We start from the raw sequence: 18,012 nt of genomic DNA, 5'->3' as shown, positions 1-18,012 counted from the left end.
AGAATTTTTACAAACGGCCTCAACAGAGTTGTACTTTTTTTCTTTATGTATTTAGCTTAAGGCAGCATCATTTGGTAGTATATGAATATTAATGACAATGCTCTTTACTGAAGGGGCCAAAGAGATGATTTACCTCAGACTTCTTCTACTTATCTGCTGATTTGGGTGCTGTTTCTTTTCTTTGTAGTTTTTCCTAAAACAAATGTTTATTGTCTCCTTCCTCAAGATGTGAGCCACGTACCCTAATGATTGTTGTGAATTCTCAATCTCTTGAGTTAGTGTTGAATCATACCTATCACATGCTTGATTATGATTGGGAGAGAGTTACCATTGATTTATCTATCCATCAGATGCCGTCAAAATAGTTTAGGATTGATTAACACATATACATATATTGTGAATGAAAAAATAATCTATTGACCACAAACAGTTTACATTTGTAAGATTGAAAGTTGAAAACAGCTGGATGTTGTGGTTATCAGCAGTTGATTGTTTTAAGTGGTTGGTGTAGATTCATCAGATGAGTTAATTGATAAAAATATAGCACTGCAGAGATATAAAATCTGAAACTGCCCATTCAAAATGCCTAGAGTCTTGACATGAAATGTTCATACTGAGTATTACCGCTGTGCTACACGAAAGTCATCATGCTGTTACTGCACTTATACAAGTGAACATGCCATATTATTTTCAGTGAAACAAAGAAAAAAACGCAGACAAATAACTGGATGTTCAACATCCTGAAATACTGCAGTCAGACCTGCTGGCTAAGCAAATGAACCACATTTTAAAACGGACAGAAATTAATTAAAATGTGGTTCCTATGATTAATATAATAGGACCTGGTATGTATTATTGCACACCTAATTCAAAAGTATCACAAACTATGCTCTCAAAAGTATAAGGCCATTTGTCTAAAAAAGTATTGGTTGCATTGAATCGCACAGGGTTTCAACACAACACCTTCATCCAAACACTGATACATTACATTAAAAGTTAATTGGGCCTAAAACATGTGCCTTATGAATATATGAAACAATATAGAAGTAGAATAAAAGAAGTGTCTCAATTGCAGGCGCTGTATCCCTTTAGTCGTGTCGTTACTCTTGGAAGTCTTCGGCTAAAGTTAGAGGACCTCGTAAAACCTATGCAGTCAACAGGCATCATGTCATCGCCTCAAAATACCGGTCTGTGGTAGATATGAGGAAAACTACATTTCCCACAAACCCGTATGCGCTTTGCTATTGGTGGTGGTACAGGTGACTACACACGCTCGGAGTTGTGACAACATCTCGACGGACGAAAGGAAAACAAATTAGCCTGGGAAGTGCCAGTGGTAGTACACGCTATAGCGGTTTGTGTTAATACAGAGAAACTTGAAACTGCTTTTATTCGCGACTTTTTTCTTCAGATAGTGCCCGGCAAGTTTGGTATTAGAGCGCATGAGAGAAGTGGGCACGCACTTTTCGGCAACCTGACTTCTTTACTTTGTTCTGTCTGACCTTCAGAGCGGGTAAGTGATATTTTACCTCCGACACTGAAATGTGACTTCTGCTACTACACGAGTACCTCTGGAAACTCGTGAGCGCTATTTCAAAGAGTATTTCCCGAATTACATGGAAAGTCTCGTGATGTTCAAAATGAACAGTGGCCAACTTATTATTTATCCTCGTGAAAATAATGGCAATATTGTCTTGCACTTGGCCATTACAAATTGTTAAATCATTGCACAAAATGTTATTTAACAATATCTCCAATGTAGACAAAGAGACATATACTTAAACCCTCAAACTTGACATAGGCTACAGGGCTGCGAGCATCACAAATCAAAAGATATATATTTGTCAATCTTTCTTCTCCAGCTCATGATAATGCGATTGTGAATCTGAATAAAATAAATTTAGAAAGATTTGGACATCCACACATATAAACTATTGGTGTCGTTTTGAACTTTATTTATCGCCGATATTTCCCAGAATACAACTCACACAAAATAAACAATGATATAAAGTTAAAATAACAACTGTATCAAATAAAATGGTATTTAAGTTGGTCCATTTGCCTTTTTGACGGGGATGCTGGTACCATTTGGGAAACCGCTGGCTTCGACTATAATGCACCACTTTACCCCTTTTTACTGTCATCATTTGAGAACTTCCCCTCTTGCCATTTATAAGCAGTGGCCAGGCTGGTGTCAGTGACAACACCTCAGCCCTGGGGTATGCTGCTATGTATAAATGGTGGGACTGTAAACCACACAGACTATACTTTACTTGAAAATCCTTCATGGTGCAAAAATAAAACCCCTTTGTCCCCTCTATGGAGTTGTTATTATGCCAAAGACTATACATGTTTTATTCTAATGATTATTTACTTGGGATTTAGCTGTGGAACTATACATATTAGGTATAGTCTTTATTACTTTTGCCATTTGGAATTACTTGCCATGATAAAAGTATTTATGAAAAAGTACTCCAGATAATTTCCAACTTTATCCCCTCTACTTATCATTATTATGCTAACGCATCTCCTTGCTTCCCTCCCTAGTGTCTTTTCTTTGCATATTAGCTCCTCGTAGTGAGGAAGTGTGTGTTAGAGAGAGAGAGAGACAGAGATGCAAGGAAATGACGTGAGGATGGAGGAGCCTATTATGTCAAATGGCAAATACTCAGCTCCAGAGTGTTAGTCTTAAGCACTTTCAGTTGTATTAAACTATGCGCCATATGTTTATATGTAAAGCTACTTGATAAAAGACTTCTGTGTAAGATACACGTGTGTTTCCTTGCTCTAAGCTCCTCCAGAAACCTCTTTGCTCCTCAAGGTGCAGGTCATGACAGAGGATGTGAGGAAGCATACATTAGCTTAATAAAAAGCACCAAGCACATTACACCCCGGTCCCTAAGCTCTAACCTCTCTACCTAGCCTCTGTGATTGTTCATACCATTCTCCAGAACACATAATCAGGGCCAAAGTTCAGAGCAAAAATGTCTCAATATGTCAGAGTTGTAACTAACTGATGAGTACCTTTTTGTTGAGGTTTTGCTTGCCTTTGTGACTTGTTCACTTTTGTTCTTAGTCCATTTCTAAGAAATGTCCCTGTTGTCACCGATAGCTGATCCAGTGATGACCATGTTGTGTTACGAGATACTATGATGACAAATCTTAAAGTGAGTTACCAGAAATAGAAAACCTAGAGCTCCGTGGTCCTAATACACTTTGTGATTACATTGAAAGATGAATTTTAAGGAACAGCAGCAATGGGAATACACAGGAAAACCCTTAATAGAGCAGTGAGCAAACTATCAGCAGTTAAAAATCTGTTTAATAGCTGTAGGTCTGTAGATATTTACTTGTAAGGTGTTCCTTTTAATCCCGTTTCATCTTCAATCACCACCAGTACAATTTGTTTTGCAGGGAAGTTAAACTGGATCACTGAGGTTAGTCAACCACAGTGACTATTTCGGTTTCTTAGTGGCACGTGCATTTTCCGATTTTGTGTTTTGATATACAGCCAAACAGAAATGTGATACTATAGGACAAGAGAAGTTCCACCTCTTTGTTGTTTACTGTCACTGAGACACAGATGGGCATCCACATGCATGGAGACAGGTTCAGCTGCAGCTCTGAGGAAATAATCTGTGTTTTGATGCATTAGAGTAGTTTGTTATGCTTGGGCACACACATTATTGATGAATAAACATGTATGTATTTAAACCCATACAAACACTGAGTGAATGTGTCAACGGATGTGTGTTGAGGCCGAGTCTTTTTCCACATGACACTGATCCAGAGTTGTAGCACGCAGGGTAGTTAAACAGCAGCTGTGTCATCACAGTTAAACCTGAATTCACCTGGAAAGACGCAAAACCTTTCTCCCACTATCTCTGTTTGGATTGCCTCTATCTCTCCTTTTCACTGCCTTTATCTCCCTCATTTTTTTGAATCTATGAATGAATGGAAACATTTCCGTTGTGTGACCAGATCAAAAAGATAGATCTACTGGCACCAAGTTTTTCTGGGCATGTAACACACAAATATAGGGCTGTCACAGATCAATCAATCATTTGAACTAAATTTAATTATTGACTTGTAATTTTATCATGTGCTTCTTGCAGTGTTTATATAATGTTTCCTTGGAATGCCTCTAATTCAAAGTCCTGTCGAAGAGGATCATACAAGATTACTTACGATATCTGCGTCCTGTCTAATCATACAGTATCAAGACTCTTTATAAGACAATGGTTGGATGCAATAAGGCGTTCTGTGAGAGGAGAATAGATGCAATTAAGATCTTTACCAGGGCTCCATCATTGCCAACACAAACTTTTGTACAGTGTAGAAGAACTGTTAAGAATGGGAAAGATGCACATTGAGGAGGCAGTGGGGTTATGGAGTGCACACAGTATGAAAGGTTATGGGTCAGTAAACACTGTGAGGTCACGGTCAGCTAGGTCAGAGGGGATTATTCACTATGTCCAGCAGCAGCGGTGACTCCTGGCAGACTGATCACACTCTCTCCTATAGCGCAGCAGCAGCAGCAGCCTGCTCAAATGGCCAATAAAAGAAAACAGAGCTGGGTTTCAAGCACTACAACCTCAAACCAAAGGTGACCATTTTGAATAAATTGTCAAAATTATATCCTAGTTTCCAAAGCCACTGGCCATATTGGATCATTTATTATCCCCTGGCAAATATGTTTGAATGTTTGACGCGTACAATCACTAAAGTGCTCAAATAAGCTTGCGCTTATTTTCCACCTAATATAGAAAGGCGTGTGCATGGGTCATGTTTTCAGCACCATTGGACTGACGTCCGCTCGTAAGTGTTGGAGATGGGGTTAATTTTCTTCAGGTAAATAAAGGCAGTGTTACACACACAAATGCACATTGGCACACTGACGAGACTCAATGGATGTACTCTAGTGTGAAAAAGCATCAGGTGTGTGTAAACACAGCTCCATCCACCTGCCATACGGACAAATCTCCCGTGACCTAGACAGTGTTTTCGCCACTTTGTGACTAGACCAGAACAAGTTAAATGAAGTATCTTCATGGTGTTTCCCTTTTAAAAATACAAAGGGATACACACAAAATAAACAACTAAATTATATGTTAGTCACTAAAGCTGGGACCTTTTAAACCACAATAGTTACATATTGCCATGTGCTATATGTGTGAACATGACCCATGATCTATCAGAGGTGAGGGTATGTGGGGCGTTTTAGCGCATGTGCTGAATGTGTGACTCCACTTCCTCATCTTATCTCCAATACACTGTTTCATATCCTCTTTTGACCGACAGACAGTAGTTGTTGTCTTACACAGTCTGTCTTTTATCAGCAAGAACGGCGTCTCCATTGCATCTGTAAAACCACGCTGCAGCTGACCTGATATTTACATTTGGACAATTTGCTTGTTGAACTGCAACCGTGTAGTTGTAGCTTTTTGCAACTTTAGAGGCCTACAGATTTTCAAGAGCTACATTTTCATCTCCTTATGAAGACGTTTATCAGTCCGCTCAGCCATGTTTTTTTTAGATATTTATATATACAGATTAAGGCTTATTTTTCACACACTGTTATAATGTTGATGATTTTGTAAACAGTGTTCACAGGTACACCGAAAAAAAGCCTCATAATATGAGGCAATCGCACTTGTTTCTCTTGCAGTTTCAGTTATTTCAGCAAACCGTGTATGTCGGTGTGTATTGTGAAATATCTTTTAAATAATTCTGAAGCAAAAACATTGGATTTTTAAAGTTCTATACAGCATTGAAGATTTTGAAATAAATCTATTGTTTTAGATATGTTTTATATCCCACACATACACATAAACACACACACGCAAACAATCTTTCTATTTTATTGCTTTAGAAAGTCTGTTGCTACCGAACATTCTTACAAACTCTCAAATGAGCTCATCGCTCTCATAATAAAATACCATGAGGGTTCCTCAAAGAGGTTTTCCATTATGAAATTCCTAGTGTTCTTGCCAAACAAACTAATTGCAATCAAAACAGAAAGGCCCTTTCTCTCAATAACATTTTGGATTCTGTCTGTTCTCATATGAGAATGTAAATGACTCACAAATGACATGACTTTGCGAATACTTTGCGGTTTTCTGTTAATAAATACAAGGTCCTACTGTTTGATGACAAGATTTTTAAATGCTTAGCTCTTTCATATGTCTTGAAAGTCCTTCATCACATAAGTTTTCTCCATATTATGATGTGCAGTTTTAACTGAAGCCGCTGGTTGTTTGATCGCCGTAGGTGAATGAGGATGAGAGCAACTGTGGAACTACCTCCCCTTTTAAGTCTGCCTTCACCAGGGTTTACACTCTTGAATCCTGCTTCTATCTAGATTGTTCACGCGCTAATACGGATTAATTTGGAAAAGGCATCTTTTTGTGCTTTTACTACACTACGCTAAGCTGCCCCTTTCCAATATGTTCACCATGTCAACCTTTCCCAATATTTCCAAAGCATACAGATTATTTATATTTCTCAGAATACAATTTTCTTTCTCTACCACTTTTCTATGTTTGCTGTATTAAACCACAAAGGTGTTTAAATGTCAATGTTTCAGTTGCTAGTTGACTGAGATAGTCTAAAACAGGATATCCTTCAGTCTCTCTCAGGAACTAGTCTTTGTAACCAGGAATAATGTCTTTATAATTTGTTATAGTCTTTAGGAGAACCCTTTGTCCATATAAAGTTAGCATAAATGTATGCTGTTTCTGTTGTTGATGTTGTTGTTACACATACTTTTTAAATAAAAAATTGGATGGACTAATTTATGACTTTCCCAGATGTGAACTTGAAATTGTCTTAGTGGAGGTAATCTCTTATTCCAACCCGTGTAAATTCACTGCTCAGCTGAAGAACTGAATGGATGCTCCTGCTTCAGTTGATAGCAGGCGCTCTTCTCATTTTAGAATGGCTGTTATCTGCTGGGATTAGTAACGCTGAAAAGCACCATGATTTTACTAGCTGTACCGTTGTACTCTGCCTGAGTTTATTGACATTTTTATTTGGCAATATCTTCCTCCTCTCTGTTAGTGTTAGCCATAGTCCATAGCAAAATCCTCTGACGCGGAAATACAGTGATCTACTGTATAAGGTTGTGCATGTGCTTCTGTGTATAGAGAAACAACATTCCTTTGTCTGCACTGCTTGATCAAAAACTGTCCCTATATTTGGTCAGCCTAAGAGAAATGGATGCGTATCTGGCACACATACGCAGCTTCTTTGTAGGCTTATTTATTAATTAACTTCTTTATTATCGTATTTTTGACACCTCCTTGAACTCTTCCAGTGATTTAATTGTTCTGTCCTCCTTTTTTTCTTTACCTTTTCTGCTCTCTCTGCAGTACTTTTTCTCTACTCTCAAAAGTCTGGCAGCCAAGTTCTTCATACTAGTCTATAGTTTTTAAACAAAATAAGAACAAGAGGGACAGTGAAAGGGGAGGAGGAGTTGAACGTTTTTAAGTTTTTATCTCTCTACTTAACTCCCAAATACCTTCCATTCAATCTCAAAATACACATTGAGTGGCTTTGTGCTTGGAATATCCAGCCATAGCAGCCCAAATAAAATCAACACTTGAGCTACCATTTTGTGCAATGGTTGACAAAGTATGGAAATACAATGCAGAGATACATGAAATTATAATAATAATAACAATCATATTATTTTGTATTAATATCATCAGGGATGATATGTGACATGTATTATTAAAGCACTAAAGAGGACTTCATATTAATGCACACAACGTTATGTGCAAATCCATGTATAAATGGTCAAATTGTAGATCTATCACCTTCAACCCTGGTTGTTTGGTATTTATGACAGTGACTGCCCTGTTTTTCCAATTTAACAAAAAGGTATATTTAGGTTAGCAGAGCTCGGTGAAACCTCACTGAGAAATGTCAACAAAGACTTTCACTTTAAGTAGAGCTACAACAATGGTCTATGTATGTCATTTGTTTGCAACCATAGTGACCGACGGAGTAACCGAAGGGAAAGTTGTTCGGCAGACAAGTAGAAGAGGGTCTTGAGTTTTCTGTTGGTGTGTGTGTGGACACGCATTTGTATTTGTGTGTGTGTGTGTGTGTGTGTGTGTGTGTGTGCTTGCGTGCGTGCATGTTTGGGTCGAGCCTCCTCTATAGCCATTGTCAAAAGAGGACAAGGCACTCTTGGTCAATGATTTCCCCTCCTACTTATACGCCTTAGCATTGGCCAGGCATTACAGGAACACGGCTTTTCCAGCCAATGAGCTGAGGGCCTGAGAGGTGGTCCTGCCCCTGGACCAAAATAGCCTAGTAAATACACTGCGGGCACTATGAGAACTGGAGCTGGACCACTGATAAATGCTTTGTGTACAAACAAGGGATGCTTGTCAGCCGTATACTGCTGAAGCATGCTGGCCAGTGTTCTCCTCTGTTGTGATAGGCACAACTAGCTGAGTGGCACTTTGATACCAGTGTTGTGTTTCTGCTTTCAGGGATACAGGATGGTAAAGGAGAGTGTGGATGAAGAGGTAGTAATAGTTGGGTAATGGAAGAGTTGTTTCAATGCATCACTCATAGGAGATCCATCAAACAAGCTGCTGCACATAATCAGCATTCTGCATGTGGCCTTTATGCTTTGTTTGTGCAGACGTGTGTTGCAACCCGAGGCAGATGCGGATTGACTTGCTTATTGATTTTAAAGCTGACCACTCTGCATTCTAGTTTAATAAATTGAACTTACAGCCGAGGTCTGATGAGAAGGAATGTCTCCACTGATAGGTACAGTTTTGTTAGCTCAACAGTTGAAATCAGTCATGTCACTTCATAAAGAAGTATGACAAACCACAAGTTAACATTGACAATTGCTTAATTAAACATATTTTTTGTCCTCTGAATCCTTTTATCTTATTGGCACATCCTCCTTATTTTGGACCTGTCCATATATTTCTTTCCCACATTCTGAGGTTAAAATATTCTGCTCTATATTCTGCATAATCTCCCCACTAGGAGGCTCCTTTAATGGCCCTGTCAGCAAGCAGTGATCAGTCTACCTTTTGTTGTTTCTTTGATATGTTGTATGTGCGTCTGCTTTTGGAGTTCGGAGCGTGTGTTATGATGAATGGTAAATAGACGTCTACTTGTATAGCGCTTTTCTCATCTTCTGACCACTTAAAGCACTTCACATCATTCAATCACACCCATTCATACACTGATGACAGTCAAGAATAGATAACATTCATAGAACATTCACATTCAGGCACAGCTACAGGAGCAATTTGGGGTTAAGTGTATTGCTGATGGACCCATGGACATGGGCAAGCGGCGCCAGGTATTGAACCGCCGATCATCTGATTGAAGGTTGACCCTTACTACTGAGCCACAGTCGCCCCAAATCTATCGATTGAAATTGTTGAGGCATTACTCTGTTTGTGTGTATTTTTGCAAATGCTGACATGTGTACACAAGAAATGTCTACACACGCATGGAGGGCAGAGGTGTGTGTGTGTGTATGTGTGTGTGTACGGCGCGTGTGTGCGTATTCCACAGACGCCCGTAGTATAGAGCCTTCGTTCCAGCGCAAATACTTTTGACCACAGTAAAGTATACACTGGCCATTTCATAGATAAGTAACCGGCAGTAGCAAAACAAATCTGCGCTGAAAATACAATGTTATTAAAGCAACTCGCAGGTCATTGGTTTGTGGGATTATGGTGCCTAACTCTTTGAAACGATCATTGATGTTGAATCTCCTCCTCCTTTAAACTATTGAACGGGCAAGAGACACAGGGGAGAGAGGAAACGCATGATGAAGAGAAATCAAAAGAGATGAAAGATGGTAAAAAAGTAAAAAGGTGAATTATTATGTATGCATAGCATTCATAAAAACAGTAAACATAAGACAGGGCTGCATTGTGGTGCATATGGGAAAAGTGCAGATAAGTGCATACAGGATATATACAGTAAAGGACAAAAACAAACAAATGTTTAGGGGCGCACACACACTGCTTCACAGCTGTGTGTGTGCGTGCATTCGTGTTTTGTTTGTGTGTTTGCACAGGTAAACGCACATAGTTTATATAGGTTACTGGGATGCTCTTATCCTACAGTATACACAGACACGCTAAGCCAGTTGTAAGCAACATTTCTTTCTCTACTGACCTACATTTAAGGATATTCTATTTTATTTTAATAGATCAAGTTACACAAATAGTGCTGCACTCTAGCATCTCAAATGCTGTCAAAAGGGGTTTCTTATGCATTCACCTTCACAATGTCACATCTAATCAGCGATATTTCAAATATTATCAATTTGCATCAGTCACAAACTGTGATCACCTTACCTCTACATATTTTAAAGAAATGTCCGGTTTGTTTGTTTTTACGAATAAATGGTATTGACCGTAAATTCTAACTAGCTATGGAATGTCTCTTTTTTTGCGATAAGTTATACATGTGTGATATAAACAATACTCAATGGACACAAATTATCTTTAATAATACATACAGTGTTATTTCCTTTCCAGCTCTCTTTATCTGTTACCTTTTATTATTGACAACTAAGCATGCAGGTTTGTATTTTCATTTGTGTGTGTGCGGGGTTAGATGTGCAATTGAAGAAGTAAATATACTGATTCACTGCCCCATAGCTCAGAAAAACACATTCACAATGACCTGACAGACAAAATAAGGAAATTCCATCTAGAGTCCATCAGTGTTTATGCATGCACATGTGTAGGTGTTACTAAATTCAAATGCTGTACATTATTTCAGTAAGGAGGGTGGAAGGAGGAGGAGTTCCACACAAAAGGGGAAAATGAGCAAGGGAGTTAACTTTGCTGGACACAGGGCTTTCCTTGTTTTTGCCCAAGACTACGACATTCAGGCTAATTTAGGGGAATTGGAGGAGGAGGAGGAGGAGAAGAAGGAGGAGGAGAAGGAGGAGGAATAAGAAGCTGAGCTGGTGGTTATAGAGAAGAAGGAAGGTGACTAATAGTGACTGTCACTCAGCTTACTGTAGCCCTTCGGGGGGAGTGCCGTCACCACCAGTGAACCGGCATATGAATACACAAGTTCCCAGCCGACAAACAACTGCCAACTGTCAGGACGTGTGTGCTTAACACGTGGGTGAGCATATGTCTCTTGGCACCACTATGTTATATTTGGGATAGTTGAAGAGTTGCTGGTAAGGATCTAAAGTTATACATATTGTACTTTATGTATCGGTGTCAATCTGAGCTCCAATCAGGCTGGCTCTCAAAGTTAAATCTAAAAATGAAACTGAACATGTCTTAGTAGTGTAACGTTATTAAATTGTAGTTCCTTTTCTAACTTTAATATGTAGACAGTAAACTGGTCGTAACTTATTGCATTTTGACCTTTCTAAAAAAGAAATAGGATGTAGAGATCTCGAGTCATCACTCGATTGTTTAGCAATCTAATGATTGTTTGTTATGTCCAGCTAACTGGAGGCAGAATGTCAGAGAGATGGTACTGATTGTTTGGCAGTTTGGTGGGGAGACAATGAAAGTTACCACATGAAGTACAACAGTTCTCTAATGTTAACTTCTTTGCCAAAAGGCATCAATCAAAAAGGTAACTTAAATTGAAGCCAGAGTGCTAAGAGATAGTGTGTGTGTTTCCAGTGCTGCTAGAGTTCACAAGGTATTACATTTAGCTGACACTTTTATCCAAAGCGACTTTCAACACATTCATACACCGTAGACACAGCTACAGGGGAAAATATACAAACACCACAGTGTGAATACCTGTATGGGCATTATTTCTGTTACCGTATGCATTGTTTGTGTGTTTCTAATCCTCTGCACAGAAAATAGCCTTATTGACTTAAGATTGAACAACATTTACTTTAGTTTTCCTTCCTACCATTTAAGTATTGTACATAAGTGGGCATCGATATATAAAAATGTTACAATACATTTTTATGTAAAGACATTGTAGCATGACAAACAGCGTTTGTTTTTTCCAAGGGTTTCCTGCAAAGGAAGTTGCTTCACCACTGACAAAACTGGGAGTTGTGAAAATTGATGGACAGAAAGGGGAAGTGATGCATTGTGGTTATAATTGGTGATGCTGGTCTATTGTCTTTCCTGTATCTCATTGTGTCGTACTTTGATTCGACATGGTGGTAAATGTGTGCTGATGGCGTATTGTTGTCTTTTCCTCGCTAGTTTCAAATCTCTCTCATCTCTATGATCTGTGACCTAAGGAGAGCAGGATTGAGTTGACAGATTCACTCTGGGCTAGGGTCCCCATTGGTCAACTATTTATAGATTGTTTTTAGAAGGTGATAGGCATTGTGATTCACACACAATGTTGATGAGTTATGGCGATTCATTCAGATGGCTTTCAGAAAGTTGAGTGAGACCGTCTACAAGAAGAACATGCTTGAACCGCTACTCATTTGAAAAATGAAGGTGTTAAAACAGCCAGAAACCAGATAAGAAAGTGCCTCTCATAACAAACTCAACACTAGAACCATCTGCATAAGAGTTGCAGTAATCTGCTTCATGAAAAACTGAACTAAACAACTGAATAATAAATATCTCCTGCAACATAATGCAGAGTGTGGTATTACTCAGGTTTACTCATTGTCTGTTGCTTCCCTCATTTCCAACTTGGAAATTCTTTTTTCAGTTTGTTAGTGCGTGTTGCACACCTGCTGCTTGAACACTCCACTGCTTCTTCTGTTAATCTTCCACACTCACACACACAGTAACCTCATGTAACAGGTCTTTATTCCATCTGTACATTTTGAAGTTTTAACCAACCATTCTTTTTACTTTATTTCTCCCTTTTTTTGTTTGTGTCTTTGCCATTTCACACCTCCATCGCCTTTCTTCATCTCTCCCTGGCTCATGACCTCCCCCTGCAGATTACCATCCACTTTCTCCAGCATTGCGATATGTAGTCAACAACACAAGCAGATTATATTAATATCACTTGGGAACTATTTTTCCTCTTAAACAGGTAATTGCACATGTGTCTGTCTCAGTGCCTAAAATGCTTCTATATTATACAAATATGCCGATTCAGTGATTGTGGTCTACCCCGACTAAATAAAGCTGACAATCCTGACTTAAATGTCTCCCTGTATGCTGTAACTAAACCCTTAATGTCTTATGTAATTCGTACAGACGTTGGGTGGGAACAGGAATTTTTTTAATTTAAAAACAATCTAAAGCAGCTATAGACCCAACAGAATACCAGTCCTGCGTGTTTGGAAACTATCTGACTGTCCAGTCTGCATGCGTGTTCCGTCGCTAAGGGATACAGCTGTTTGTGTGTGTGTGTGTGACCAAAGAGGAAGGGGTAGGGAAACCATACTTGCCATGCCAGTATTGTCACATAATCCTACCAACTATACCCATTGAGTGTGTGAGGCCATGGTTTAGGGAATATTGATACTTAAGATATGTTTACATGTCCTGAACGGCGACAGATGCTATAGAGTGACAATACACATGAACACTTACCTTTTGTGTGCATGTCCCCCTATCCCAACTGTCCATAAACGCACACGTACAGATTTGTGCAGATACATTCATAAAACCAAAAAATACACCAAGGCTCAGGGGAACAGGGTGTTCCTGAAAAGGAGAACAGAGAGCAGAGGTGGTTATTTTAGTCATTAGAGCAGGCAGACAGATAGTGTGTGTATGTGTGTGTGTGTGAGTGTGAGAGAGAGAAAGTAAGTATGTGCGGTGATGGTGAAGTGCACAGTGCAGTGTTACATTTGGAACCTTTGTGATCTTAACAAGGAGTTGGACTAAAGCGTTTGATAACCTGAAACTTAGTATCAAAATTGATTGTCAATGGTTTTACAAACGCTACAACATGACTTAAACAACGTTGTCAACGCTGTCATGACTTGACTTGGTTGAGGTTCTTGAAGTGTTAAACTCAGTTTAAGAAACATATTTCAAGAGATGTTCAAGCATTTGTTTGAGCTTGATTTTACTCTGGATTGCTGTGATCATAATACAGACATGAAATGTATTGTAAAAAAAAAGTCTGCACTTGTCAATATCTCAGTCTTGTCTTTGAATCTTTTGCCGCAGCTGTAGCCTCATGTATGTATAGATGCCGGCAAGATTTGTTGTGAGAGAGCTCCTGAGTGTTTGCGCATATTCACATCCCACATTTAAATGCTCAATGTAGGCTGTTTTAAAGGCCTTTCTTGGCATGGCAGTCCATTCTAAAAATACACACTCCAAAAATTAACACCATGTCTTTGAGCACAGGTGCCATTGCCCCACACTGCTCCCCAAGTGTGTGTGTGTGTACTTGTCTGTTTTATGTCTATGAATGTGTATGAGTGCGACACTTTGCGCATGAATGTATGTATAGGAAGGAACTAAAGCTAAACACAGCATGTTTAATGTTTAAAAGCATTGTGTGCTTTTTGTTGGCACGTATGTTTGTGACTAATCTGTGGCACAATCCAGAGTAGACCTCTGACCCAGGCTTCCTCCGCTTTACATCCTCCCACTTGCTGTTTAAAGTGAAGGTGCTGTGACATCACAGCGTTAGCCACACAATGGCCGCTGTGTGCTCTTACTGCGTCACAGATGCCTGCTTCCCCCAGTGGATGCCAGGCAATGGGAAGGCCATGTGGGGAATCATGCTGCCTGGTAGCAGTTTGTCACTATTTGATATCAGGAAGTGATATCATATCCCATCAGTGTGTGTGCACATTTGTTGAAGGACATATACTTATTCTGTGTCAAGGCTTTGTCACAGTTGAAGGCTTTATGAAATGCATATAGCTTCACTTCTGTTGGAAAGTTAGGTAGTGTTACATAAACATGGTGTTATAAGCATTTTCCCTCTGCAGAGCTGGGTGTTCAACATTATGGATTTTTGAGTTTAGCATATAAAGCTACAGGTATTCAATGTCATTATGTCCATTCTTGTGAAGAAGATATCTAGTTTCTTCAACTTTTTCTCAAAGCTCTATTTGCACTCAAAGTTCAGCTGATTAGAATGTGTGAACTCACGCAAAACGTTTTTTGGCCAGAACTAAAAAATGTAAATGTTCTTTCTTACAATTTGCCTCTAGTTTTATAGTCTATACCGCCTAGATGTGTTAGCTTAGACCAGTGGTCGCTAACCCGTCGATCTCGGAGACATTCCCTGTCGCTCTCCAAAATACACATTGTTCCTCATTTTCGAAAATGTTCTGAAGTGTCTTCTGAGATGTTTTCTTCCTGACTGCGTAAGATGGACGTCAGAAAAGATCTCCACCTGTGAGCTGTGTTCTCAGATGTGGTCCCCGAAAGAGGGGAATGTAGTACTACAGGTGGGGCGCAGGGGAAATGCAGAAAGACCTTTATTGATAACTTCACAAGGTCAAAGTACACAGACATAAAACTAAGTCATCAATAAATAAATGTTGAAATGCCTGTACCTTAGTATACATGTTTACGGCCAGACTCTCGGCGACTTGCCAGGTCCTACCTCGGTGAGTTCGGCTTTTCTGCTGTTGCTCTTCAAAACAAGAGCTCAACATTGAGCTCTCTTTTTTCTTGTCTGGTGGAGCAATCTGGTTTACTTGAAAGTGATTGCAATTGTATTTATTCTATTATTTGAAAAAGCACAGATGCAGGAGTCACAAATGGTGATTCTCATATTTATTATTATTATAATTATTTAAATCTGAGGATGTCTGTAGAGTTGATGTGAATGTTATCACCAACGGCCTGAGTTCAGAACGAATCCCAGATGAGAAAACTTTCATGAATACCAAATTTGTCCCTCAGTGGAGTTGAGAAAATCACCAAATCAGCCGGATTACTGACAGACAGCTCACAGACTGCCTCGGACTGGCTGTCTGTGCTTATGAGCCCAACTACAAGCTCACAGATAGTGTTCAGTCACAGCCATAACACTGACTAGAATCACATGACTTGATGGCATTGTGATGACACAGAGCTGAACTTGCATGAGTTGCACCGACTGATCATGTTGTCAGTGCTGTAATGTCAGTCGATAAACACAGCATTTATATTGGTAGTTCATCCAGCTAGTCATTGCAAATGGGTTAGTTCTTGTTCATATTGTGTGCGGTTAACAAATAATTAGCTTTTTATATTGCATTTAAATTCTGTGTTCCTGGTCACATCAATTTGAAAGCTGGACCAAAGTGTTTTGATTGCATTCAATTACAATTAGGCCAAATAAAAAGCCTCAAGTTGTCAGTCCAGTCTGGATGGTCGTTTTCTCTCAACATTTCAAGAAGTAGATCTTGCCTGTCACGAAAGCGGAGGTCAGGGATCTTGGGCTCAAAAAGGTTGGTGACCACTGCCTTAGACCCTTGAGGCATAGAGTGCATATCCTCCTCTGGCTGGCATTCCTAACTTGTCGATTGAGTTTGGAGATGTAATCACCCTATTTGTCAGAATATAACACTGTGCATTATTCCAACGCTGTGTGTATATGTGCAAACACACTTGTTTGTTTGTCAGTTTAAGTAGGCACCTTGAAAGAGACAACTAATTATTTTATTACAAGAGGGCCTGTTGCTGCAGATGTTAGCAGCAGGAACAACAGTTTTTCCAACATCAGCAGTAGTTGTGAGCATTCTAGGAAAGTGCATTCTGTGAATATTGTGTCTACTTATATACTTTTTATGGGGGGTATTTCAGTTTGTTTTGGCAGTTTGGATCTACTGGTGTGGAGTCGGCCTGTCCTTGAGTCCAAGTCCGGCTACATGTTTTTGTTGGAGTGTTTCAATGTGTATCTCTGCATGGGTGTGTGTTTTTTATGTAGGGCATCCAATAGGCACAAAGCGGGCAGTGTGTGCCCCCTCGGGTGCTGAAATGTACACTTCGGACAACAGGCGGCTTCAGTCCTCAATAGGAGCTGCCCTTCTTATTGTACCTTATGCACAATGAGCTTTTCTCTCACTCTCTATGTATTTCTCTCTGTCTTTTGCCCTTTATGACCATATACAGACAGAATTTTCTGATAAGAGACAGGGGTAATCCGATATTGAGTGGTTGTTTAGACCCTGATGTCCTTAAACGGTTTCATTACACCTGTGTGATTCCTGTAATGGTAAAATACAGTAATGTCATATAATGTGAACATATTGCTTAGGTGATCAGTAGTTTATTGGGAGAGTGGTTTGGGGTAACGGGAACTCGCGGGATGGACCAGCCAGCCGTTATAAAACTAATGGCTTTTTATTACCGGGGGTTTAGGAACCAGGTAGTGTTAGGGGGAGCAGATACAAGTTCTCGGGGGCCTGATCAAGATAAGGAGCTGACCTTTCAGGATGTCGGAAAGAGGACTTCTTCGGTGAAGTTGTCATATAATTTAGAATTAACGCTTGTGTTTGTTTGACCGGGGCCAGGAGGTGTAACCTAAATCTATATAAAGAAGGCTGTGACTGTTGTTCGTTGAATCTTGTGTCACAGAGTTCCCTGAGAGCTGTGACGGACTTTTCCTCCTTGCAAGGAATAAAACGGATGAAGGCAATTTTGATTCGGAGACTTCATTTCTCTTCTAGGTTTTTTCCCTTTTTTCCCCCTGAAGGGTTATTTGGGAGTTTTTCCTGATACGATGTGAGGTTTTGGGGCAGGGATGTCTATGTGTACAGATTGTAAAGCACTCCGAGACAAATTTGTAATTTGTGAAATTGGGCTATACAAATAAACTGAATTGAAGTGAATTGAATTCTACTGATTGAAGACAGGAAAACTTCCATTACATTCCAGACAAGCTATTCATTCAGGGTTCATGGGCATGAACACAAGTCATTGCAGAAGGGGAACTGTCAGTCCTGGGACTCCCACTGTACATAGTTGTGAGTGTGTATGGGTGAGACAAAAGAGGAGGAGATTTTGTTAGGGGTTTATGGGTGTTCCCCATCGTCCTTCTGCTCATATGATAACCCAAGAACAACAAGACCACATGACTCCTGCATGACTTCGACAACATTATCAAGGAAGTACCTTGCCATTTATTTTTTGAGAGAAACTA

The 18,012-nt window shown here is 39.6% G+C and overlaps 1 protein-coding gene across 2 annotated transcripts in view; it reads left to right on the top strand.

Moving 5' to 3' along the window:
- The window catches only part of tfeb (transcription factor EB), a 40,413-nt gene continuing 22,401 nt past the window's right edge, over window positions 1-18,012 (top strand). Inside the window, exon 1 of one of the 2 annotated variants that reach the window (XM_056436918.1) lies at window positions 1-1,513. The gene's annotated coding sequence lies outside the window, so the exon portion shown is untranslated. Of the gene's footprint in view, window positions 1,514-11,167; window positions 11,192-18,012 lie in introns of those variants that run through there. The other variant, XM_056436917.1, reaches the window with a different exon arrangement.

The sequence above is a fragment of the Pseudoliparis swirei genome, chromosome 18 (genome assembly GCF_029220125.1).
Source record: "Pseudoliparis swirei isolate HS2019 ecotype Mariana Trench chromosome 18, NWPU_hadal_v1, whole genome shotgun sequence".
Lineage (NCBI taxonomy): Eukaryota > Metazoa > Chordata > Actinopteri > Perciformes > Liparidae > Pseudoliparis > Pseudoliparis swirei.
This window is presented reverse-complemented; position numbering and strand designations above follow the sequence as displayed.